The sequence below is a fragment of the Anabrus simplex genome, chromosome 6 (genome assembly GCF_040414725.1).
Source record: "Anabrus simplex isolate iqAnaSimp1 chromosome 6, ASM4041472v1, whole genome shotgun sequence".
Classification (NCBI taxonomy): domain Eukaryota; kingdom Metazoa; phylum Arthropoda; class Insecta; order Orthoptera; family Tettigoniidae; genus Anabrus; species Anabrus simplex.
The window spans coordinates 190007872-190032738 of record NC_090270.1 but is presented as its reverse complement, the minus strand read 5'-3'; the positions used below and the strand labels follow the sequence as shown (position 1 = coordinate 190032738).

General features: G+C 41.3%; 1 protein-coding gene across 1 annotated transcript in view; it reads left to right on the top strand.

Annotated features, from left to right (window-relative positions):
• Nucleotides 1-1009: 1009 nt before the first annotated feature.
• The window catches only part of LOC136875641 (putative sodium-dependent multivitamin transporter), a 207775-nt gene continuing 183917 nt past the window's right edge, over nt 1010-24867 (top strand). Inside the window, exon 1 of the mRNA XM_067149183.2 lies at nt 1010-1096. The gene's annotated coding sequence lies outside the window, so the exon portion shown is untranslated. The remainder of the gene's footprint in view (nt 1097-24867) is intronic.

The window sequence follows — 24867 nt, the reverse complement described above, 5'->3', positions numbered from 1 at the left end:
GCCGACAATGGGATTCGAACCCACTATCTTCCGGATGCAAGATCACAGCTGAGCGCCCCTAACCGCGCCGCCAACTCGCCCGTTTTTTTTCTCTTAGCAGCACATCTAAGTCTAATTATAAACTGTTCTTAATAGTACAAAACCAAAACGAAAACAAATCTCCTAAACTGCAAGTAAAACAATTCCTAATGAGTAAGTTATTACGTATCTCTGAAGAACTTAGCAATTCCGAGTTTAACTTAGCAACTTGTTCGGTTCTTGCTGCGCCAACAATGTCATCACAGGTGGAAACATGTTTATTGTGGTAGTGTCGTCGCACGGTTGAAGACTTTACGCTTAAAATGACATGACAAATTAAACACTGAGCTTTCCCTTCGGTATTGAGAACAAAATATGAATCCACCCATGAAGGATTAAACGACATTTTTAACGAAGGAGAAACCAACTGCTCCACTGTCTGTTCTATCGAATAGATTCTACTGAGAATGACACGCACAGAGAGAGAATGAGAATGAATGTACTGTCTCTTACGCACACCACCACTGCTTGGGAAGGAGGGGAACGGTGCTGCTGAGTGCAGCGCTGGTGCGCCCCAGCGCTAAGTGCTGCAGTTGGAAAGGCCTATTTTAGAGGATGATGAAGGGTAATGTAATCTTGTAAGATCTGATACAGAGATTGGTATGTGAGCAGATTAGTGGGTATTTGACGAAGACGGTCCGCGAGATAAGTATTGTACACGTACAGGTTAAAATGCCGGAAAGAACGAGCATTACTCAAATAAGGTAGTTTAGGAAGAGGTATGCTAAGTTTGCCTATACCGTATGTGGTTACAATTGGAAAGTGATCCCTCGAATGCGTGTCTGTTAATGTAATCCGGTAATCCGGCTGTTGACTGTTATGTGATATAGTGCAATGCTTCTACTACACTCTACCGGTAAGATGGATAACTACGCTGGCACCACTCTTTTTTATTTTTCCTTTCCATGCTGCCAACTTACTGCCGACAGTTGCTGTTCGTACAGCGTTGGGGTAGGACGTTGACGGTGCTGTACTTCGTTGGTTATTCGCAGTCTGTGACAGAAAACCGTACATTAATGTAAGTATACCGTATTTTAAGTAATAATCCATTACTAAGCTCAGTGTTGCGAATTAGTATTCATTATTGAATTGCTATAAAATCAATACATTGATTCACTAGTTTGTTAACTGGTGTGCGAAGAAGTACCTAACTCCTTGATCATGAATAGGATATCAGGTCGACCTTCCACTAGCAATATTACACATACAGATCTCTGTTTCTTGTCTTTCAAGTAAATTCATACGGGCCAACGAGCTTGCGATGCACGATCGAACATGATACAGCTGACTGCAGGAATACCTAGATACTTCGCACGCGGTGTGCTCGTTATTGTAAACGGTAATGATTTTCACTTCGCTGAGCAGTGCTTTGACCTTGTAATGACAGTGCTAAGTACCTATTGCATTAATAAGAAATTTTAAGAAGTGGAATTCGGTGCCTTCCTTGGAAGGTTGGTATTATGTAACCATTCATTCATTCATTCATTCATTCATTCATTCCTCAGTAGAATGGAAAGTAGTAGAGCCCGCAAGCCTTTCTGGGTGAACTAAGACATCTATATAGTTACTCTGCAGGTGGCTGGCTACCTCGTAAGTATTACCGGTACTGAGTCTATATGTGGTGTAGTGGTTCGTGTGATTAGCTGCCACTCCCGCAGGCCCGGGTTCGATTCCTGGTCTGCCACAAAATTTGAGAAGTGGTGCGAGGGCTGGAATGGGGTCTACTCAGCCTCGGGAGATCAACTAAGGAGAGGGGGGTTCGATTCCCTCCTCAGCCATCCTCGAAATGGTTTTCCGTGGTTTCCCACTTCTCCTCCAGGCAAATGCCGGGATGGCATTAACTTAAGGCTACGGCCGCTTCCTTCCCTTTTCCTTATCTATCCCTTCCAATCTTCCCATCACCCCACAAGGCCCCTGTTCAGCATAGTAGGTTTAGGCCGCCTGGACGAGTACCTCTTCTTTGGGAATACTATATCCTTCAGCTGCTGCTCCCACATTGTCGCCGCTTCTGGGATCAGAAGTAGAATGTCCGACTCATGGTCCCAATGCCGCGGGCTCGGTCCTGCCAAAATGGTCGTTGACTTTTAAAGGTCGGAAAGAGATTTTGACGTGTTATATCGATGGTTATATACATAAAGAATTATGGTACACTCACTTGTCAGTTTCCACTTGACAACATAAACTACTGTACTCTGCCGAAGAACCCACTTGGCATCTAGATGGCAGTCTAATCGCAACAGCGAAATTGACCCACAGACCGCAGATAGACACCAATTTGGAATGTCTGCAATCTGGTAGCTAAGGTCACATTAATAAATAATAATAATAATAATAATAAAGGTTTTACTCCCTGCGAAATACTTGTGTGGTTTTCGGAGACGCCAAGATGTTGGATTTTTGTTTCCCTTGAATTTTCAGCAAGCAACCAATCCCTCTTCGTGTCGCTGAACAGTGGTGTGACTGTGACTACTTATTCAGTAGTGCTGAATGCTGGCTTATAACCAGTGGCGTATGCTGGGATCAAGATGTGGGCTACCAGTAGACTCAGTTTACCCCCTTTTCGATGGTTGGTTTAGTGAACGTCAATCCTTCAGCGTTTTGAGCTGCAACCAACGGAGAAGCCTGTTGTGTTGTGAAGGTTGCTTCACAAGCTACTGCCCTGGCCTCTGCTACTGCCAATGCTCAACCCCTGATCAGTGGAGATGGTAGCCTAAGGGTTAACAAATTAAAGTCCGGTTTTGTGGCTAAATAGAATGCTTGCCTTTGGTCCGATGGTCCCTGATCAATTTTCAGAATCAACCCCCTCATACTGTTAATTCCCCTAGCTTGGGGACTGGATGTTTATGATGTCTTCGCCATTCATTTTATCCTCATTGGGACACCACTAAGCCTATACATGCGCCATTATTATTATTATTATTATTATTATTATTATTATTAAATACAAATCCTGAATTTTACAGCGGTCGTACCCATCGTTCATTGGTTTATTAGCTTACTCGGGAGATCAGTGGTGGTGTGCGACCCACGATCACGGGTTCGATTCCAACCAACAAAAGAGAACCTGAAAAATTGCATTCCATTTTAGCAGATCTACTTACAAAAAGGAAACTATATTACTCCTATAACAGCAGCCTTGCAGCGTCTTCCTACAAGGGTGTAGAAGTAAACGGAAGTGAAATATCAGCACTCTGATATCTATATGATTAAGTCAGAACAGAAGTATGAGGTGAGGAAGTATATATTATACGATGAGTAACGCATGGTTGATAGTTAGCAGTGGCGATCTGACGGACCGAAGCCTAGCACACCTATTCCCCCCGGTCACCGCTCCTATCGGGCGTTCAGCGACAAGCCGCGTTGGGCGAGTCGAGGGGAGAGGGACGAGAGTCTGGGCTGCAATATCAGTCTCCGATGCCTTGTTCTCAAAAATACGTGCGACGTTTTTCTCACTGCTTTCATGTTTTGTAAACGGAACAATGTGTCAAATGCTTACGTTATAATGTGCTTTAGATTTCCATCATTCTCAATTGAGGTTTGGGCTTCACCGATAGCCTTGGTAGCCCTCAGTATACGCCATTGCTTATAACTGATGTTAATCACTTAAGAACCGATTAACTTATTCAGTAATTTATGTCGTAAAAGATACCAAATTATTACAAATATGTACGGAAGCACTTTTAGGCCATATAAAATCATCATCTTCTTCTTCTTCTGGTGGCGTCTCCTTACAGAAGGCTGGTGACTATCAGTCATTTTTCTTGTTTTGTGTTTCCCGTATCGTGGATGCCGAAACCAATTTCGGCGGTTTCACGTCCAGCATAATCTTCTCTGGCCACGTCTACATTTCCCTTCTGTGATCAGTGTATCAGGCTGTATTTGTCATATCTGAAGATGTGATCGAAGTAGGCTGCATCGCTATGTTTTGTGAGAATTAAAACTTCACATGATTTCCCGGCCCGATGGAGTACCTCCTCGTTGGTGACGTGGTCTGCCCCGGGCCAAATTGAACTACTTTAACGCTTCTGGACCCAAATAATTTTGCCCTCCCCATTCATAAAATTCATAAGACAAAACTGCAATTACTATTATCCTCCGAAAACCATCAAAAAAGTAGTTGGTGGGACGTAGAAACAATAGCATTAACAATTACTATTTAGTTTTTTATAATGAATGAAGTAACACAGTAGAATGCCTCCAAGGTAAAATACAAAACATTAATAGACTACCATTAAATAATAATAATAATAATAATAATAATAATAATAATAATAATAATAATAATAATAATAATAATAATACTAATAATAATAATTCTACTGGGCTGATCGGAGGAAGAAGAACCGGAAATGAACGATGCTTAACGTGGTCCATAATAGACCTATCCGAAGACAAGAAGAAGAAGAAGAAGAAGAAGAAGAGGAAGAATAGTTGAGAAAGCAGACGGTTGTCACCTCCGCACAATTCACTACCCCGTCTTTTAAACATTAACACGTAATCACGATGAGAGTGGAAATTCTGTTGTTCTCTTGACAGCTGATTTTCGTGTTTCCATTCATTGAAGCCAGTTGTTGCAAATTGGAATGTCTCTCAAAAAGTTTACAACGAGCATAAAAACAGATCGTTGGCTGCAGGAATAAACCAGAGATACTCACAATTCATGTCTCCATTTAAAAGCTTTCCTTCAAGCAGCACTTTTGTTAGAGCTCGCTAATTGTCTGAATACATCCGCATAGAATTACACAAATTGTCCTGATTCTGTTTCACTCCACTTTTAGCATACGGTAGTGGTCTCTAGTAACATTATTCATAAGCCAAAAATAAGGGTAACCGTTTGGTTTTAAAATATCTTCTGTTGGTACTAGGCCGTCTTCACGATTTTCACTTACAACAACAGACCAACGTGACAAAAACTCATCAAAGTTTTCTGTGCTGGTACCATCATTTTTATTTTCGTCATTGCTTAAGAGGAAGTTGTTTGAGCTATAATTTGGATTCTGTGGAAAAAGAAATCTAATTTTGGTGTCTGAAACACAATTCACTTTTCCTCCTCTTCTGCTAATCTGCGGCAATTTGCGCCACTTGCCGTAATCGTTTTCGACCATCCATGTTGTGTACGTAACACGAAAAACACCTAATAAAACTCTCACAAAATGAATAAAAATGGCTTTCACTTTCACGGACTTCTCTGGAACTCTTGGTATTACGAGAAATTAGCGGCCTTTTCGATTCACTCAACACCACGCGGCGTTGGATCGCCGCCCGCTTGGATAAGTTGCAGCCCGAAGTCATCTTGATACCCGTACGCAGAACCAAGGGGGCTGTGTTTGAGCATTGTGGGGGTATTTATAATATTATTGCCCACAGCTTTCACATAAACGGAACGCAAATTTCATTGTTCATGTCGGGAGCTTTCGCTTTTGAACACTACGAAAGTGTGTGCGTTCTAAAATCTCGTTTTCAAAGTATTAGAGCTTTTCATTTTTGCCAGTCCATAAATTTGCTGCCCTGCTCCTGGACCCATAAAGCCAATGCCTAAATACGGATCTGGGTCTGCCTGTGGGATCTTGAACATTCTGCGATACATCCAAATGTTTAAGGCGTGCCGATGGTTCATTAACGAAGCCTTCGACATCATAAAGCAGACACTTCACGACACGCCAACGAGTTTCGAATCGGAGGTCGCGGTTGTAGGTATTGTACGCGCAACTTTTACTGATAGCCAGTGTTACGGGGATGAGGAGTAAGGAGGGAGCACTCCCGGTTCCGGTAGTACTGCCAACTGAATGGAAATGAAATCTGAATTGAATCGATAGTATCGTCGATCGATATGAATTTTCTAAACCTTCACATTATCTTCAGCCAACAACTGTGCCACACACACATACAGGGTTATTCACCTAACATGTTACACGCAAATAACTTCTAAACCATTAAAGATATCAGCATTCTGTTTTCATATTCGTAAATGGTACGCAGGGTCTTGTATAAAATATCGTGCTACTTAGTCTCATGGGGTGATTAACACGCGAGAGGTCGCACCCACGGCAATTTGCCGCACTTTTTAAATATTTGCTAATAATTTCGTTGCTAGCCGCTGTAGGGCTTAGGGCGCTCGTTTCGTCCCTCCTCTCCCTCTCTCCCGACTGACGTTGATTATCGTCAGTGTTTTTCCTGCTGCGTTCCGGACTAGTTTAAGTTTCCTTCCACTCTCGCATCTGCCTAGTGGTGGGCAAAACTCTCGTTTGAGATACTCGAGACTGACCTCACCACTCTCGATGCATCTTCGAGGTCTACGTAGGGATGGGCATAACTCTCGTTTGAGATACTCGAGCCTGACGTCATTATCTCGATGCATCTCGAGGCACGCTCCAATTGGACCTCAGCCAGGACGAATATGGTAGAAACAGAAACGATTAGCAAACATTGAACTCGAGCTGTTAGTATGGCTCAGTTGGCTAAATAGCATCGTTGGGTATTATACTCCGCTACGTTTTGTGGTGGTTCGAATCTTCTCTTCAAATGTTTTTGTTTTGCAATCGGAGTTTCGGCTACCAAACACACGCCTGTTCGCGCAGAAACAAGCAAATCGCTAATAGAAGTAATTGTAACGTTACTGAACATACAAAATAACCAATATATAATAAAATCTCTTCCACTTGAACACATGCAATATACACCAGTCATAATGTAAACAAACTTGATTACCTCGTGGCCATGGCATCAGATCAGTATCTGTATTGCACTGAAAATAGTACTCATAATAATGTTATTTGTTTTACGTCCGTCCTAAATGCTAGTTCTTGACAGACGCCGGGGTGTGGGAATTTTGTCCCGAAGGAGTTCTTTAACGTGCTGGAAGCCAACGACCTTTAAAACAGTACACTGACAGAAAATATTGAACACACTGTGATAAAAGTGTACGCGTTTCTTGTTCTTGTTCTTCTTCTTCTAAAGTGTCCTGGAGCTTCAGACTCTGGGTCGGGGATACAACTGGGGAGGATGACCAGTACCTCGCCCAGGTGGCCTCACCTGCTATGCTGAACAGGGGCCTTGTGGAGGGATTGGAAGATTGGATGAGACAGGCAAGGAAGAGAGAAGGAAGCGGCCGTGGCCTTAAGTTAGGTATCATCCCGACATTTGCTTTGAGGAAAAGTGGTAAACCACGGAAAACCACTTCAAGGATGGGTGAGGTGGGAATCGAACCCACCTCTACTCAGTTGACCTCTTGAGGCTGAGTGGACCCCGTTCCAGCCCTCGTACCACTTTTCCAATTTCGTGGCAGAGCCAGAAACCGAACCCGGACCTCCGGGGGTGGCAGTTAATCACGCTAACCACTCCACCACAGAGGCGGACATACGTGTTTCTACAGAGGGTTACTGTGTTTTGTGTTGTACGTTTTGGTTATTACATATTACAGGCTTTGCTACTCTGGGTTTTGTGTTGTACGTTTTGGTTATTGAATATTGCAGGCTTTTTCTCTGTTGTGAAGATATTTCCACAGAAATGAGGATCTTTGCGGTAATAAAACAGAATAAATCATAATTTAATTACCGGTTCTACTCTATAACAAGCCACCGGAGACCACGGGTACCTTCTACCAATATACACAGGTTTCCCTCAACAGTTTCCGAAAGTTTGTCGACGGAGTTCGGCTTCATCCTGTGTATGTGCCTTCAGGTCGGATAGTATAGTGGCTGGTCTTGAATGATCCTTTGCATGGAAACGATCAATGTGTTACCATACTTATATAAAAGTACCGATAGTCCAGAATGAGACTTAACCCGAGAACGAGTCCCTTTTCAGATACATGCACACATACACCAGTATCTTTATGCCATTACCGGTATATTTTCCTTTTTGTTCAAATTATTACACAACTCGATGCGTCGTAAAAGAAATGGTTTCAATACAATGTTAAAAATATATATCACACTCTTCATTACTATTTATTTCACATACCTAGTCCCCGAACCGTAGGAACTAATCAATGAAGAATAAAATGTTTTACCTAGCCGAAAATTGAACCCGGAAGCCCTTGGACCAAACGCCAGCACGCTAACCATTTCGCCGTGGAAGCGGACAGCGCATAAGTAAACTACAGGAAGTACAGGTAGTAAGTTGATTGCGAGTAGATTAAAAAGAAGTGGGCGTATCGTCATTAATTGTTATAATGATGTTATTTGCTTTATGTCCCACTAACTACTTATTAAGATTTACGGAGACGTCATTAGTTGATCAGCAGGCGTAGTATAGTCGAGGGATAACATGCGCATGATGTCCCGATTCAAACTTCGGGATAGGATTACCGGTACGAGTCATGGACTGCATCACTTGCTCGAAATGCATCGAGAGCTCTCGATACGTTTCCCAGCACTGCCTCGAGACTCATGCGCCTGACGTCACTATACGGCATCGAGATAGCATCATGAGGCACGAACTGCATCGCTTGCTCAGAATTCATCGGGAGCTTTGCATCACGCGACCCATTACTACATCTGCCGCCGCGAGTTGCCTTCGAGCGACCCCTCGCGTAGTGTATTCTTACATGAATGAATTTCCAAGAAAGTTTCTTAAGTAAAGTTCATGAGGTTTATAGTGGCTTTCAGTGAAGTGTGGTGCTGTAGTTTTATCTTGAATTGTGACCAAATCATTCATTGAAATTTACAAATGCAAACGTTGAGGCAATTTGCTCATGCGCAACCTCTCGCGTTCTTTAAAAACTCACGTAATTTTACGAGATTTTGCAAAAACATTTAATTAATTTTGTACATTAAGAAAATATTGTTACTGAGTAATTATGTTAGTACTAGTTGAAAGGCAGTTAAACAGGGTACATATTTTTATTTTTAACAGAGCATTCACTGCAAAAAAAATAGCAACTCATTGGAATAAGTTATTAAGCGTGAGCAATTCGCCTTCGCGCGACCGCTCGCGTACTAAAGCGGGTGCGACCTCTCGCGTGTTAACAACCGAGATATTGATACTAACTCCATATTTTTAAATGGAACGGACAAATTTATACAGCTAATTTAAAAGTTCATCTGCGTACAAGTTGAAATATGTAAGTATTTTCAAAATCGGACAATTAGTTTTTGAGATATAAATAAGAACAGCATGCGCGGTTTTGCATGCCGCATCTGACGGCGTGAAGTCGGACAAGGACATATTGAGGCGCTTCCTGGCCTTGATTTCAGCCACAGAACGGATACCAGGCATGTGCTGTAAACATAATGTGATGTGATGACTGGCGAACACACAACGGGGAAGGGAGATTAAAGTTGTATTGTATTGTTTTAGCGTTTTTTTCTGACGGATGGGAATGGGAAGGATTTGGAAAGAAAGTCGGCCGTGGCCTATCACAAAGCTACCTATCCGGTATTTGCCTGGTGTTGAACATGGGACACCATGAAAATCAATGTCAGGTTGGGTGAGGCAGGACTCGAACCTACGCTCTCCCGAATGCACGCTACTACAGTCACGCTGGAGCTCTGCGGAGATTAATGCGTGTAAAATAAAACCTAAATAATAGTGTTGCTGCCATCTCACTACGATCAGCTCTGAACATTTGTTTTTCTAGAAGGAGCTCTTCCGGTGTTTTGTGTTATGTTTATTTTTCAACTCATAGAGTAGTATGAACTATACACTAAAACCAGTGACAATTATAGCTTTCGTTACGTTCCTTTCAAGGCAAAGTACTTATTTTATTCCTTTTAAACACATCAACCGTTTCTGTCCTGTCATGTGTTCGCCTGTCATACACACTTTGCAAACCCATCACATGTGTACGAGGTGCTTACATGCCTGGTACCCATTCTGTGGCTGGAATCAAGGCCAGGAAGCAGCTTGCGTCTCAATATGTCCTGGCCCGAATTCACGCTGTCTGATGCGACATGCAAAACAGCTACTACAGTCACGCTGGAGCTCTGCGGAGATTAATGCGTGTAAAATAAAACATAAATAATAGTGTTGGTGCCATCTCACTACGATCAGCTCTGAACATTTATTTATATCTCAAAAAGTAATTGTCCGATTTTGAAAATACTTACATATTTGAACTTGTACGCAGATGAACTTTTAAATCAGCGGTATGAATTTGTGCCGTTCCATTTAAAAATATGGAGTAAGTATCAATATCTCGGTTGTTAATCACCCCTTGAGACTAAGTAGCACGTTATTTTACAAGACCCTGCGTACCATTTACGAATATGAAAACAGAATGCTAATGGTTTAGAGGTTATTTGCGTGTAACATGTTAGGTGAATAACCCTGTATAATACTTTGGGATGCGAATCTTGTTCCTAGCATGAATCTATAGTTTGTTTTTGCTGTGTAAACAACAACAGTACTAGTACGTAAAGTGTGTGCCCTGTGTCTCACGGCGATGCATAAGAGATTCATAGTTTGTGTTTGAAAGGTTGCCAATACGAATTTCGAAGATAACCGAGGTCTACCGATTCAGCACTAGGGTGTCCAGGTGTCACTAAAAGTTGCGCGTATTCTACACAAGATGTTTAACTTTAGTTACTTTCAATTACTATTCTAGTTTTGTTTTCTATATCCGAATTCCATTCGTGTGTTAGTCAGCATCCTTTCAGTGGTGTTTCTGTTCAGAGTTATAACAGCGTTAAAGATTTTCTGCTTGCCGATTAACCTTGAACTTAGATTTATGAATGTTTATTTGAAGACCAAACTACTTGCTTGTATCGTTGATGATGTCAAGTACGTAACCTTACTGCAGTAATTGCTGGGGTAGATAATGAAGCTCTAACTAGCATCCAAATATACAGTACTAATGTGCCGGCTGTCGAGGCATGCCGCACACCTCCGGAACGATGAGGCATTATCAAGGAATATCATTGGAGTGGCACTGAGTGGGTAAACTGGACATTTTGGGAGAAAATCTATTGCGATTTTGCTTTGTGTGTACTCCCTGAAATTTGAACCCTGCGTACAGTGATGAAGACTAGATACTGTATCGTGCTAACAGAAACAGTTCATCTTGAGCTCCCCGATAACGGACACCTCTTGCTATAGAACCCATTTCTGGTTGCTCAAGAACACTGTGTATTGTATGTTATGCCATTGCAAGAGCCTGTTGTGATGTGTTTGGAGGTAGCATTTCCGTGTGGACAAACGTTGTCAACTAAGAGCCCCATGGTCGCCATCCCATGCTCACACGTTAAGATCCCCTGCGGTCCCTTTTAGTCGTCTCTTACGACAGGCAGGGGATACCGTGGGTGTTATTCTACCGCTCCCACCCAGGATTCTCCGGCGAAAAATCGATGTGACGCCCTGCGTGTAACAATAAACGTTATTACAGCCCAGAAAGTATTAAATTTACGGGAATGGATTATGTGCGAGTATTATTTTAGCTGACGTACTGCACATGACGCCACCACAAGATGGCCTCCCAGTTAAGATAATGTTTCTTGGCGGTAAAAACCAATATAAAACGTATGTAGGAGGAAACTAGACCCAATAAGGGACCAAATAAGACCAAAAGTACATCTGTAGTACGAATGAGACAGTTACCAAAGCGTCGCAAACTTGAGCCTGGAGTGCCAGTTTCCTTAGAGATGATCCTATGCTTCCAGACAAGGTAGTTTTTATTGGTTTTACACTTCTAATATTGAATCTACAAGACATTACAGTGAGCGATTATTAAGAAATGTTGACCTTCATTGGTCATTTCTTCTAGCTGTTCGTGTCTTCTTCATCATGAGATTTCATCCTAGATAGGACCCATACTCAGAGACGCGCAGGTCGCCCATGAATGTCAGATCGAAAGATCTGCACCAAGCCTCTCCGAAGACTACACGCCATTAAAAATTATTAATGTTACACGATGCTATCGTTTCTCGCTTTGTTTCTTTTAGATTACGCCAAGAAGTAAGACGGGTGTCCAAAGGGTTCTGGATCCGAAATTTCGTGAAGAAAGCCGTTGAAGCAGCAATGGCTCCTCCAGAAACCAAAATCTTTAATAGAGAAGTTCGTAAAGTACACAGTATGAAGTTATCTGCTCTGTCAAGATCCTTTCAAGCTGAAACTTTCTGTTGAAATCCAAGACAGAAATAATTTCGAGTGGCTATTGCTAGCCTGGTGCAGCCCTCCGGCGAGAGTGGGCGGTATCTGCCGTGTACGGGAAAGTGCGTTTTATTGTGGTGAGAATAGTGTTTGTATGGGTTGCAGGGATGTTGGGAACAGTGCAAATACCCAGTCCCCGAGCAGAAGGAATTAACCATTTAAGATTAACGTCCCCTACCCGACCAGGAAGCAAACCCAGAGCCCTCTGAACCGAAGGCCACTGCACTGACCATTCAGCCAAGGAGCCGGACATAACCCAAGATTAGACGGGAGAGAAGTACTGTACGTCATTTTTCTGAGACAGAAGACAATTGTTTGTAGGTAGGATTACCATATTCCGAAACCCCAAAATGAGGACACCCTCAACGGGATTGATCAGTACGCTCTTAGGACTGACAAATCCCGAATAAAACATTGGTTCAATTTTATATTGTCAAATAGCTATATGTACGTTAGAAACAAACAAAATAAATAACATTACACATGGCACATACTATGCCTACAATTTAGAGCCCATGTCTCATGGGTATTTCTCACTAGACTGAATCTTTTTTAACAGTTCCCTTTGTGAACACAAACATTGACCATAGTTTTTTCAATTCACATGTCTAAAATTAAAATTTACCATTGCAATACCTTTTACAGAATTAACTGTCAGTCTGTTTCTTTCCTTTGTCCGCTGTGCCGTTATTAAGGAGAACCAGCTCTCCCCACAAGCGTTATGGGCTGGCACTGCAAAGAAGAACTGCGCACTTTTAAGTAATTCACTATTACACGAATATCGCAGCTGTCTCTAGTCGGTCTTGATTGTAAGGAATGTAATCGATATTTTCGGTTTTACCAGCAAAACAGATCGATTATAAGCGGATAACAAACGGTGTAATTCAATAACCGACGTAAAAATATACGTAACTTGTTGATGATACGAGATGAAAACAAAAATTAAAAGATTTCATTTCCCAAAAATGAAAAAAGGTGTACATTAGCAGAAATAGTAAAAATGTAAGCAGACTCTACATTAAACTTCGAAAATACGGACGTATGGTAAGGTTGTGTGGTAGGAGTAAATGAAAACTGTCGCAATAATAAACTAAGTTATGGTTTGACAAAACAAAAAAAAAGGTTTACACGTGTCAGCAACAAGAATTACCCTGAGTTATATAATAAACAATAAATAACTTGAAAGGAATGAATAGGAGGATTTATGAGACGTAACCCATAAAACCCACTTGAAAGGAATGAATAGGAGGACTTATGGCACGTACCCCATAAAAACTCTCGAGAGTTACAGGATTAAGCAGGCCGACCAGTTTTAACAAAACAGATGTAACATTTTTCTTTGATAATGTTGAAAGTGTTCATCGTCCCTTAGGACACATCCCATCTGAATAAATTTGGAACTGTATCGAGACTGGCGCGTCCACAGTCCAAACGCCTGGGAAGATAGAACCTCCAAAAGGCAGGTTGGAGGTGCGACATCTGCCGAACTTAGCCAAACTCCACGAGTTTTTCTAGAGGAACCAATCATCCTTTAAGACTATGTTTCAGCTAACACAAGAACATGTTAAAGAAGAGTAGGGCCTAACTTTGTCTGTTGTAACGTGGTGGTAAATAGTAAATAATGGCATGTGGCTTCCGAAGAGGCCTGGTGCAGGTCTTTCGAGTTGACGCCGTATAGGCGACCTTCGCGTCTGTGAGAATGGAGCTCTACCTACCAACCTGAGGCCTCCTACACTGCGGGACCGGCTATTTTGATGCACAATAATTAGTACAATATTCTCTAAGCTCTCGCTGGTTGGGTGAGTACCCGGACAGGGTACGGCGGGCCTTCTAGACGGTAACGGCGTCTCTCGGACCAGTGAGACTTATGGCAGTGGTGTGACTTTCGGAAAGGTACGGTGGTTGCGGCCGTGGCCTAAAATAGAAATTGTCCTGGCATTCGCGTTAGTGCAAAAATAACTCGTCGGTTTATGTCATTGATGTTCATACTGTCGATTATTATTATAAATATACGGTTAGATTATTATAGATTATTATTATTATTATTATTATTATTATTATTATTATTATTATTATTATTATTATTATTATTCGAGCCTCCGTGGCTTAGGCGGCAGCGCGTCGGCCTCTCACCGCTGGGTTCCTGTTTCAAATCCTGGTCACTCCATGTGAGATTTGTGCTGGACAAAGCGGAGGCGAGACAGGTTTTTCTCCGGGAACTCCGGTTTTCCCTGTCATAATTCATTCCTGCAACACTTTCCAATATCATTTCACTTCATCTGTCATTTATTAATCATTGCTCCAGAGGATTGCCATAGGCTTCGGCAGCTGGCACAATTCCTATCATCGCCGCTAGATGGGGCTTCATTCCATTCCTGACCTGGTCGAATGACTGGAAACAGGCTGTGGATTTTCATTATTATTATTATTATTATTATTATTATTATTATTAATGGTTCATGTTTGTGGGTTACTGTAGTCACGTCCTAATTCGTGAACCATGTGCAACGGCTGAGTGGCCTAGTAAGTGGTCCTGAGAGTCGGGATACCAGTTGCTATGGAATGGGAATGGGCATCTTGGACATATTCTGAGTCCTGGCCCTCCTTGTGCTCAGGCGGCTAGGACTATACAATTCACCGGTGGTCCATAACCCGTTAGAGGAGAGATCCTCACTTGGACTATGTGTAAGTAGGGTAGCATCCTGCTTCATGAATCTACCGAGCTCAGAACTTTTTAAGCAAGCCTCGGACCTATGGGAGTAACGGAGTCCCACTCCCATTTGACAGGCGAGGGACTCCTTGGAAACAACTTGGCGAACGAAATGGAATTCGATGGGGAGCTATCAATATTAATGGGGCTTATGGAAGAAAGAAGGTAGAACTGGCTGAGTCAGCAAAGAGGATGCATCTGGATGTGCTAGGAGTAAGTGATATTCGGGTAAGGGGAGATAACGAGGAAGATTCCGTGGATTTTTCGATGATACAGACCACTGTCTGATCTGTAGTGAACTAAGTATCTCTAGGCCTAGGGTAGAGAAAGTGAAATTGTCTGCAAACGAATAAGGGTAGAAAAACTCCAGGACGAGAACATTAGACAGAAGTACATGGATATGATTAGTGAGAAGTTTCGAACAGTAGACAGTAAGCAGGTTCAGGATATAGAAAGTGAATGGATGGCATACAGGGATGCTGTAGTAGAAACAGCAAGAGAATGCCTAGGAACAACTGTGTGTAAAGATGGGAAAAGGCGAACATCTTGGTGGAATGATGAAGTGAGAGCAGCTTGTAAACGTAAAAAGAAGGCTTATCAGAAATGGCTCCAAACAAGGGCCGAGGCAGACAGGGAGTTGTACGTAGATGAAAGAAACAGAGCGAAACAAATAGTTGTTGAATCCAAAAAGAAGTCCTGGGAAGATTTTGGTAACAACCTGGAAAGGCTAGGTCAAGCAGCAGGGAAACCTTTCTGGACAGTAATAAAGAATCTTAGGAAGGGAGGGAAAAAGGAAATGAACAGTGTTTTGAGTAATTCAGGTGAACTCATAATAGATCCCAGGGAATCACTGGAGAGGTGGAGGGAATATTTTGAACATCTCAATGTAAAAGAAAATCATCATGGTGGTGTTGTGAACAGCCAAGCTCATGGGGAGGAGGAAAATGACGTTGGTGAAATTATGCTTGAGGAAGTGGAAAGGATGGTAAATAAACTCCATTGTCATAAGGCAGCAGGAATAGATGAAATTAGACCTGAAATGGTGAAGTATAGTGGGAAGGCAGGGATGAAATGGCTTCATAGAGTAGTAAAATTAGCATGGGGTGTTGGTAAGGTACCTTCAGATTGGGCAAAAGCAGTAATTGCACCTATCTATAAGCAAGGGAACAGGAAGGATTGCAACAACGATCGAGGTATCTCGTTGATTAGTATACCAGGCAAAGTATTCACTGGCATCTTGGAAGGGAGGGTGCGATCAGTCGTTGAGAGGAAGCTGGATGAAAATCAGTGTGGTTTCAGACCACAGAGAGGCTGTCAGGATCAGATTTTCAGTATGCGCCAGGTAATTGAAAAATGCTACGAGAGGAATAGGCAGTTGTGTTTATGTTTTGTAGATCTAGAGAAAGCATATGACAGGGTACCGAGGGAAAAGATGTTCGCCATACTGGGGGACTATGGAATGAAAGGCAGATTATTAAAATCAATCAAAGGCATTTATGTTGACAGTTGGGCTTCAGTGAGAATTTATGGTAGAATGAGTTCTTGGTTCAGGGTACTTACAGGAGTTAGACAAGGCTGTAATCTTTCACCTTTGCTGTTCGTAGTTTACACGGATCATCTGCTGAAAGGTATAAAATGGCAGGGAGGGATTCAGTTAGGTGGAAATGTAGTAAGCAGTCTGGCCTATGCTGACGATTTGGTCCTAATGGCAGATTGTGCCGAAAGCCTACAGTCTAATATCTTGGAACTAGAAAATAGGTGCAATGAGTATGGTATGAAAATTAGCCTCTCGAAGACTAAATCGATGTCAGTAGGTAAGAAATTCAACAGAATTGAATGTCAGATCGGTGATACAAAGCTAGAACAGGTCGATAATTTCAAGTATTTAGGTTGTGTGTTCTCCCAGGATGGTAATATAGTAAGTGAGATTGAATCAAGGTGTCGTAAAGCTAATGCAGTGAGCTCGCAGCTGCGATCAACAGTATTCTGTAAGAAGGAAGTCAGCTCCCAGGCGAAACTATATTTACATCGGTCTGTTTTCAGACCAACTTTGCTTTACGGGAGCGAAAGCTGGATGGACTCAGGATACCTTATTCATAAGTTAGAAGTAACAGACATGAAAGTAGCAAGAATGATTGCTGGGACAAACAGGTGGGAACAATGGCAGGAGGGTGCTCGGAATGAGGAGATAAAGGCTAATTTAGGAATGAACTCGATGGATGAAGCTGTACGCATAAACCGGCTTCGGTGGTGGGGTCATGTGAGGCAAATGGAGAAGGATAGGTTACCTAGGAGAATAATGGACTCTGCTATGGAGGGTAAATGAAGTAGAGGTAGACCAAGACGACGATGGTTAGACTCGGTTTCTAACGATTTAAAGATAAGAGGTATAGAACTAAATGAGGCCACAACACTAGTTGCAAATCGAGGATTGTTGCGACGTTTAGTAAATTCACAGAGGCTTGCAGACTGAAGGCTGAAAGGCATAACAGTCTATAATGATAATGTATGTATGTTATTATTATGTTTGTTATTATGATTATTATTATTATTATTATTATTATTATTATTATTACTATTATTATTATTATTACTATTACTATTATTATCTTGTACATATTTAAAAAGTTTACTGAAAACAGCTTTGTCCAGTCCATCCGGCCGTTCTACTTGACCGATTTGCTTCATTATTTTTTTTCTTCTCTCCGGAAATACCTGCTGGTGAATCATCAGGCATTGATAGTTTTCTTAGTTCAGTCAACTTTAAGTAATCCTAAAATCAAATCACAAAATGACCACTCCGGTAATAGGTGGGAAGATTCACCCTAGCCCACAATATACTATACGCGAACCTTTTCTTGATACTAGGTTGCACGGGGTGAGGAGTAAGGAGGGAGCTCTCCCGGTTGCGGTTATACTACCAACAGAATGGAAATGAAATCTGAATTGAATCGATAATATGATAGATCGATATGAATTTTCTAAACTTTTATTATCTTAAGCCAACGCCTTGTCACACAGACATTATGTAACATTTCTCGATTCGAATCTTGTTTCTAGCATTAATTCTATAGTTTGGCTTTGCTATGTAAACAACAACAATACTAGTACGTAAAAAGTACGCCAGATGTCTCACGACGATGCATAACGGATTCATAGTTTGTGTTTCAAAGGTTGCCGATATGAATCTCGAAGATAACCGAGGTCTACCGATTCAGCACTAGGGAGCTCAGGTATCAAGAAAAGGTTCGCGTAGCGAGTTGCATACAGTTAAGGAGCAATGTCTTTACGTAGAGATATCGGCGAAGTTAAACTATAAAAATGGCAGCGCCTATAGGCAAACCTGCACTTTAAACGAGACTTGGTACACATATGACATAATACTATCTGAATAGAAATGCTGTGGGGGTAAGACACCCCTAGCACACCTATAGTTGGGGGTTGGGAGCAAGTGACATGAAGAAATCATCGAATACGACCAGTCTTAGTGTCGATAATCCATTCTTTTTGGGTTGGCTAAGATGAATAGTGACACCCCGGATGCCTTTCAAGTTTCCATCGGCATGGAGGGAGGGAATGAGAGGTGAAAAATGGTGAAAAAATGCTCAAAATGACCGAGATTATGGATGTGTGTACGTTCTAGCATAGCTCTCAACCAAACTTGGTAGACATACGACTTACTATTTGGAGTTACCCTTACAGTTTGGGGTTGGGAGGGAGTGACATGAAAAACGAAAGTCGAAAAGGACCGATTAGTGTCGAATCTATACTTTTCGGAGTCGCTGAGATGAATTGTGACACCCTGGATGCCGTCTGAGCCCAAGTCATTCTCCATCGGCATAGGGGTCAGAAGGGTTGAAAAAGAAAATGACCAAAATTAGTGCTGAATCCACAGTTCTTGTGTTCGCTAGGCTAATTGGTGACAATCCCAATGACAGGTGAAATCGTGTACATCATATTATAGCGCGACGCGTAAAAATACATACAATTAATTTGTCCCGAATGCAAGCTCTCAGCTACTTGACGCAAACTGCATAGCCAAGTCGCTTGGTTCTCTGGTATCTCTTATGATCTATAGCAACTGAAAGAACAAATGACATAATTATCATTACGAAAAAACCAAACTCCATGGCACTACAGCCCTGATGGGTTTTGACCTACCAAGCGACCGCTCTTCAGCCCGAAGGCCTGTAGATTACAAGCTACGCGTGGTCAGCGCAACGAATCCTCTCAGTCGTTATTCTTGGGTTTCTAGACCGGGTTACGAATTATTATTATTATTGTATGTAGTTCGGTATTCAGCCCGAGGGCTGGTTTGATCCTCCACAGCTCCGCCAACAGCTGTCATAGATAGCCTAGGTATCACTGAAGAAACATACTAGGGACATGGGGAATGAGGTAGTTTCCCGTTGCTTTCCTCACCGGGCCAGAAGTTGTTGTTGTTGTTGTTGTTGTTGTTGTTACATATCAGATTGCCAAGTCCAGTGAAATGCATACCCCAACCGGCTCTATGAGTGATATTTTCACACCATTCATAACAAGGACTGGCTGCATAAGGAATGGTATTACTAGCATCGCTCATACCTCGGTCACTTTCTTATTGTCAAAGCCAAGGATAAGACTGAGACAGGCCAATGAAAGTAACAAATTATTCTAACCCATACCAGAAGACATAGTGCACTGTAATCACTACATCTCCCCAGCAAAGGGATATTATTACTATTATTATCATCATCATCATCATTATTATTATTATTATTATTATTATTATTATTATTATTATTATTATTATTATACCAGGGAGGCTTTAGGCCCTGGAGAAGTTGTGCTGAACAGATTATCACTTTAAAATTAATAATGGCATACTACAGAAAACAAAAGAAGCCTATAGTAATAACATTTGTTGACTTTAATATGTTTGTATACATAGACCTCAATTTAATTTCTTTTAAATTTTGGACTCCAAAATAATTAAACTGATAGAACTTAACTCAGTTAATACCAAATCAAAAGTAAAGTTTAGAGGAGAAGTTTCTGAACCATTTTTGATTAAAACAGGTTTAAGGCAAGCCTTTACTCTTTAATTGTGCATTAGAATATATATAAGGGGAAATGGTACAAGGTCAACCCAAATAACATAAAAATTAGAAGTTCCAAACAAAATTTAAGTTAAAACTGTTAAGGATTTCCTGTTGACCTTGCTGTATTGTACTCCAATATTCAGGAAACTTGGCACCAAATTACATCTCTACAAGAAATAGCACAAAAAAAGGTCTTAGAATATCCTTTGAGGAAACGGACATCATGTTTGCTGATCTACCACTGGTAAATAAAATAACAATTGGTGGACAAGAACTCAAAATTGTTGGGTATTTAGGAGAACTTATAATCTTAATGAGAAACCAGCTTGGCATAATAGAATAAATAAATTGAACAAAGCTGATGATATTACCAAGACTACATACAACAAAAAATGCTTATCCATAACAGCAAAATTAAGTCATAAGGCAATAATAGCTTATGCTAGTGAAACCATTTTTAAAACTACGGTACAAATGACGCTGAAACAGACAAAATACTTAAGACATGAATAATAATAATTAGAACATGCATAAACAAACAATATCAAGTTAATGGCCAATCGAGAATAGCATCAAATAGAACAGTTTATAAGGAAATTGGACCGGTATTGAACACAATTAGGAAAAAACCTATATCATTCTTTGGGCATTTTATCAGAACACCTGACACCAGAATTAGCAGAAGAATAATTTAAAAATTATGGAATAGCAAGGCCAGATTAAATGGATTACGGAAATTAAGGATGATATAAAATAACTCCAAATAACAATAGATGAGATTAAGAACAAAACAGGCAGGGTGTTTTCAGTTGAAAGTAAGGCAGCATCTCTCAGAATAAAGAAATATGGGCTGATATAAAAGCAAAAAATCCTTTGTATAGTTGACAAGAGTGGTCCAATATAGGCCATAAAATATAAAATAATGTATTATTATTATTATTATTATTATTATTATTATTATTATTATTATTATTATTATTATTATTGTACCGGGCGGTACACCTCCACGCCGCTAATTCAAACATTGCGCCAGTTGAAACTCCTCTATTGGAGGAAGCCTGAACTTTAACAACCATGTTAATTCTAAAGTTTCTCAGAAGATGTCGCTATTGTAAATTTTGAAAAGTTCTGAACATGTGTCTTTTTCGATTTATATTTGTTTGCTCTTTAGTAAGAAGTGTGAACATTCTCTTCTAGATGGCACTGCTTAAGAACTACAATTGTGCACCCTAGTGCGAAGTGAAGGAACTTTTCTTTTGAAGAAATTTGGTATTCATAAGTTTGTTCTTTGTTAAATTTCTTTCAGTCATTGTTTGGGTTGGCAGTATAACCCTTCTCTTTCCGCCCGTTTTGAATTTGACCAATAAGGAATTTCTGTAATTAATTTTCCACCAATAAGGTGTTTCTTCTTCGTCTGGTGTATTAGTTTTTGCCATTATCCAATAAAATTTTGTGGGCGGGTTGTAATCATTCATGAAACGTCTCGAATTTTCCACGAGGGTATATAAACTGCTGATTTTCTGGTCTCCTGGCCACTTCAGTAACATCTCTCCTAGTGTGATTATGTAGCAGGGGGCGGGAAGTGCCTCTTTCTTCGGGCAGCAGTTCATCCATCAGGTAATGGCCTTTTAATAACTTCTTTGCTCGCTAGCTCAGCAGTTTAACCCTCGGGGCAGGTTCGAAACTTTTATCATGTAACCTTCCTTTAAAATGTAAAAGACAATTGGTATAAATTCCGTCTCTTTAACTACAAATTGGGATAGAGAGTGCCTAACCCTCTCGAGCTCCCACTCATATTGTTTTGAGGTGACTACGTTTTCATAACAGTTTCCCTTCTCTTCGTTATGTAATAAAGTTTTTCTATCGTGTCACCTCCGTAGTATGGGATTAGCCCTTGCATATGCGGCCTAGTGCCAAGTAGGTTTTAAAAAGGTGTATTAGGAGTGCAAGTTACGCCTCCACTCATGTTGGTATTTTGGGGCCATGTAATTATCCTGTTTCTTTACTGAATAGGCCTCAGTAGGTTGGGTATTTTTACCCCTGTTCTTGTGTGCCTGGAGGGCAGCTTGAAGGTTGAGTTTGGTGTGGCCTTTGAATTGGCTTGAACTTTGAGAGCGGGTTGCTCTTTCTTAAATTTGGTTTCTGTGTGCCTCGAGCAGGCTTAACTGGGTAATTGGGAGCTAGTGCTCCTTGGCATGATTGGGGTTTTCTGCCCCTTTGTTGAACTTTGTTCATATGTAAAGTTGGGCTCATTGCTCAAGGATTGCGTGTCTGGGGGCTCGAAGCCCAAATCCGTTAACAAATTGCAATTGTACATTCTTAATTTGTTGATATGCTACTGAGTACCTGTCATACTTGTTATTTCTTGATCTTGAAAAGAAAATATAACCTTTGTTAAATTTTAAATTAACTTTAATTTCGCAAGTTGAGACCTATTCATCCCAGCACCTTCTTTCACCTCTGCTGTTCCACAGAAACCTCGGAACAATTATTATTATTATTATTATTATTATTATTATTATTATTATTATTATTATTATTATTATTATTGGATAGGAAAGGTGAAAGAAGGGTGGTAGTATATGTACGAAGGGTTGCCTAGCCGAGACGTTATTAAAGGCGTGCTCAGTTCACTCGGAAGGACGTGGGTTCGATTCCCCGCCAGAAAGATGAAACATCTAGAGACAAGATTTCCTCTTCTATACTGGCATACAGATCAGAGGCTCATTTGGCCTACAGCGCGAATGAGTACCAGGGGAAATGCGGCCAGGCATGGGGCTAACCACTTTGTCCCAGTTACTGTCAAGTTTGCGAATATTAGAAACCGGTGCCTCCCTCTCCTCCACGGGCCTTCATGGCCTGTACGGAGATGGCTTTGCTTGCACAACAGTAGTAGACCCAGATGGAGCATCGTGGTTTACACTACTGGAGATTTATATTCTGCGTGTTTCCTGGTTTCTTGTATTGGTCTTTATTTGTCAGTTACTTGTCTGATGGAGACATTTTAAATCTGCAACAGACATGCTCTTTTTCACTTTTTGATGATATTTATAGCACGCTTGCCTTCAGTTATGTCAGCCGATAACCACTATCTTGCGACGTCAGACATGTTACAAGACAATATTCTCTTTAGCCATTTACTGGAAGGCCACAAATATGGATGCCGCCATAGGCTTAAGACACGTCGGAGAAGAGAATCCGTGAGTGTAGCAGTTTCACGTTGCATTGCCTTTCCACATTAAATTCGTATCTCGGACTCTCGATGAAAGTGGGTAATCTCGATAGCAGTAGTAGACCCAGATGGAGCATCGTGGTTTACACTACGCTTAAGTGCGGCCAGTATCCAGTATTCGGGAGATAGTGGGTTCGAATCCCACTGTCGGCAGCCCTGGAGATGATTTTCCATTGTTTTCCATTTTCACATCAGGCAAATGCTGGGGCTGTACCTTACTTAAGGCCACAGCCGCTTCCTTCCCACGCTTAGCCCTTTCCTGTCCCATCGTCGCCGTAGGACCTATCTGTGTCGGTGCGACGTAAAGCAAATTGTAAAAACAAAAAATAATCGAACAATGGAAGTTTCATCCTAAAAGCATGAATTCTGTCCCGCACAGCACCAATCAACATAGTTTTGACTAGTAAGGAAATGTTTAAATCGTCATCGCGAGAGTTGTGAAAGTCAGCCCTGGGCAAACATGGACTGCCTCAGGGTTTCCTGGCCCTCAAACGCTGAGCTGGAATGGCCTGTGCTATATAATTATGAAATATTCTGCATTCATGAAACTTACACAAGATGCCTGGAATTTGTTCAGTTCTACTACGACTAATACGAAAACAACAACATATGATAATAATAATAATAATAAAACCAAAGCCCATGGCATACCAGCCCCCAAGAGCCATGGCCTACCAAGGGACCGCTGCTCAGCCCGAAGGCCTACAGATTACGAGGTGTCGTTTGGTTAGCACGATGGATCCTCTCGGCCGTTATTCTTGGCTTTCTAGACCGGGGCCGCTATCTCACCGTCAGAATAGCTCCTCAGTTGTAATCACGTAGGATGAGTGGACCTGGAACCAGCCCTCAGATGCAGGTAAAAATCCCTGACCTGGCCGGGAATCGAACCCGGGGCCTCCGGGTAAGAGGCCGGCACGCTACCCCTACACCACGGGACAGGCTTAATAATAATAATAATAACCTATTAACACAATACTCTCCTTGCACTTGACCTTGACTACTGCATCACTTGGTGCTCCGTAAAACTTGTCTACTTTATCATCTGCTTTTTTATACAATGAATACACTCAGAAGATTCTCGTCTTCATTCCTGCAGCTGCCAAATCTATCCACATCATTCGTTCGTTTATGTCTAAAAGACTATTTCGCGTACTGTGATTTTCCTAGCTATGTGTATCAAATACCATACTTCCCGACATTGTCCCAAACATATTAGAATATTATCCTAATGGGAGTAAAACAGCAAATATGCCTTGTTAAGAGATGATTTTCCCAAACCTGCAGTTACGAATGGAGTATGCAACTTGCATAATTACCTGCAGCCTGTGATGATATTCAAGGAGTAGAAGCCAAACGGAATTGCTAGATAAATACACCACGGACACTACGTTGGAACAAACGCACTACTTTTTTGAACTGACTTTACTTGGAGAATGTGAAGATGATTTTTTTGCCATTGAGCCGAAGGAACATAATTGAAGCTAAGTGAACAAGTCGCGTCACCTGAGAAATACCAAGGATAAGCTGAAGAAAGTAGTTAATTGAAAAAGTATATGGAACTTTAGGTTATGAATTTTCGTACTACACCGTAAGTGGATCAAAGAAGAAACATATCGCACCGTTCTCGAGAAAAATCGTACGTCTCGTAACCCCACTCATGAGCAAATTGTAGGACTTGA